Source organism: Corylus avellana, chromosome ca6 (assembly GCF_901000735.1).
Source record: "Corylus avellana chromosome ca6, CavTom2PMs-1.0".
NCBI lineage: Eukaryota > Viridiplantae > Streptophyta > Magnoliopsida > Fagales > Betulaceae > Corylus > Corylus avellana.
In genome coordinates, this window is record NC_081546.1 from 14,104,072 (window position 1) to 14,107,403 (window position 3,332).

Here is a 3,332-nt window from a genome sequence, read left to right on the forward strand (position 1 = left end):
TTCAATAAAAATATAACTAATAAGAGTGGTTTTAATAGGAGGAATGCTAGGAACCATCTTTTTATTCTTCTAAAGCTGATGCGGCTTTTAAAATCACTATTAAATTTTAGATGAATCATATTTGAATTTTGATTCAATGATGATTTTAAAAGCCATATCAACTTTAGGAGGATAAAAAGAGAATAAAAAGATGATCCTTACACTACAAAAAAAAAAAACAAGGTTTACTAACGCTTGAAATAGAGGCGCTTTAATAAAACACCCCCTTATAGGGACGTTTTATTGTGTAAACGACACAAAATAAAATTAGCAACGCCTGCGCAGAAAAACATCTCCTTAATTCGACACATTCCAATAGGGCATGCCTCAATTTAGTTAATTAAGTGCGCCTGGTTGGCAAGCGCCCTTAATTCGGGACGCCTGCTATCTTGGCGCCCTTAGTTAGGGGCACTTGCCAGCCAGGCGCCTTTAATTAGGAGCACCTGCCAGCCAGCCCCCCTTAATTAGGGGCGCCTGCCAACTAGGCACCCTTAATTAAGTGCGTCTGGCTAGCCAACACCCTTAATTAAGGGCTCCTGGCTGGCAAGCGCCCTTAATTCGGGACGCCTGCTATCCAGGCATCCTTAATTAGGGGTGCTTGCCAGTCAGGCGCACTTAATTGAGTGCGCCTGGCTGGCAAGCGCCCCTAATTAAGGGCGTCTGGATGGCAAGCACCCTTAATTAATTAGGGGCGCCTGCCAGCTCGACGCCTTTAAATAAGGGCGCCTAGATAGCAGGTATACTGAAATTATTTTTAGTTATATAAGGGAACTAGTTGCTCAAACATTAAGTTATATAAAAATAACTTAAACACAATAAAGGATAAAAGATAAAGGAAGAAAAACATAAAATTTGAAATTCCAATGTTGGCTTATCTTTTACCCTTTAATGTTGGCTTATATAACTTAAACACAATAAAAATTATTTTATGTTGATCTTCCTTTATCTTTTATCCTTTTATAGGGGAACTAGCTGCTCAAACACAATTCATTACCGTTTGCTTAAGAACATATATATGATTGCATAATATACATTTGCATCTATTTATATATAGGTGAGAATGGATTAACAAATGAAGATGAGCATGCAGCTGATGCAAAAGGCGACCATCATGGATCATCACAAAGTATGTGTAGATCTTTATATCTTAGTCACTTGTAATATAATCTAGTTATATATAGGTTTGCATTTTCAAAATAGTTAGATATAGGTTTGTAATTTAATTTTTTTTTTTTTTGGTTTTATTATTTGCAGGTAATCATTAAGTGATGTACGTATACTTGACCTGTTAGGTTGGGTACATATTTGACACCAAATGTTAAGCGAAACCGTTGATATATTTTATTTCATATGCAATATACAATTTTTGTAAACTCTTTTAAGAGGCGGTATACTTTGTATTTATGATATCGTTTTTGATATTTTATTTCATATATATGGTACAATTTTTGTTAACTCTTTAAGATGTGGTACACTTTGTGTTTATGATATCATCATTTTGGATTTAGATGTCTTATGAGATATGAGATTGTATATATGGATTATATATGTATTGTGAGATATGTATAAGATTGTATGAGATTGATGAATGGAGAAAATATTTATGGATTAATCCAAAATTTATGGAGAAAATACGCAATACAGTATTGTATATCAGGAGAAAAAAAAAAATATATATATATATATATATATATATATATTTGGATTGTATGGAAAAAACATTTTTCTATATATTAAATATTGGAGGTGCTTTGTAGTGTGGAAGTGCTCCCATATTAAAATAGGGGCGCTTTACACGCAAGTGTCCCCTTTTATGAAAGGGGGCGCTTGCCCACCTGAGCGCGCCCTTTTTAGAATGAGGGCGCTTCCAAGGAAAGCACCCCCTTTTAAAAAATGGGCGCTTGCCTAGGAAGAGCCATCATTTCAAAAAAGGGGCGCTTGCCTAGGAAGCGCCCTCATTCTAAAAAGGAGGCGCTTGCCTAGGAAGCGCCTCATTTTTTAAAATGGGGCGTTTTTCACCACTAAGCGCCCGCTTTTAAAAAAGGGGGCGCTTTGTTCCAAACGTCTCCTTTTCGAGGCGCTTTTTAGTAACAAAACGTCTCAAACTTAAATTATAGTTGCCATAAAAACCGACGTATCCCAAGTGCCCCTAATCAAGCATTGCAAAATCAATAGAGACGTTTTTTTGGTCAAAAATGCCCCAAATAACCATGTCACTAAACCTTGTTTTTTTTGTGGTGTTAGCATTACTCATTTTAATAGAGCTAGACGTTCATATCTAAAATGAATTGACCAATGACTGGTTTTAGATAAATAACGTGGGGACCAACCTTGCTAAACCAACCCCAGAGGTGACGGCTCAAGAATTCGCATTCATCATGGCTACCAATGTTGAATCCACTTACCATCTGAGCCAACTCGCTCATCCTCTTTTGAAAGAATCGGGAGGAGGAAGTATTGTTCTCCTTTCTTCCATTAATGGAATGTTGGCAATAAGTGGCGCATCCATATTTATGGAGCAAGTAAAGGTACGTAATATATATTTTCATAATTAACAGGTTATGGATATTGTAAAAATTTACGTGTATAGTGGCTTGAATAATTCATAATTGAATTGCATGTTTTATATATAATATATGCAGGAGCAGTAAACCAACTTACTAGAAGCTTGGCATGTGAGTGGGCACGAGACAATATCATAACCAACTGTGTTGCACCTGAGGTGATAAAAACTCCTTTAACGGAGGGTGTAAGTGCATTAATTTGTCTTAATTGTTGGCATAATCATCATTGAATATGTTTGCCCCATTTCTTTCTTTTTTTGAAATCTATTTTTTGCATACTTCCTATTACTATTAATATTACAGTTAGTCAAAAGCAAAGCCTTGGAAACTATAAATTCACGGACACCTATTGGACGACCTAGGGAGTCAGAAGAAATATCATCTTTGGTAGCGTATCTCTTACTACCTGCAGCCTCTTACATTACTGGACAGATAATCTATGTTGATGGAGGGATGACTGTGTACGGATTCAATCCCCTAGAACAATGACAAATATTGATCAAATATAATAAAGTCAAGCTCCTTAGTTGAAGCAGTTTTGAATAAATGCATTTTATTTTATAGAGTAATGCTAGAAATTACATAATTTCACAACTATTTCACAATGCTATAAGGTAATAGTTACAACTAATCATTGGATGATCAATTCTTGTTAAAACATAATAATAATTTTCATTTCTCACGTCGTTTTAATTGTATGAAAATCCTATAAAAATTTATTAAATGGAA

General features: G+C 35.3%; 1 pseudogene; it reads left to right on the forward strand.

The window, feature by feature from the left end:
- The first annotated feature begins 1,111 nt into the window (after positions 1–1,111).
- On the forward strand, positions 1,112–3,092 carry LOC132185213 (tropinone reductase homolog At5g06060-like; annotated as a pseudogene).
- Positions 3,093–3,332: the final 240 nt, after the last annotated feature.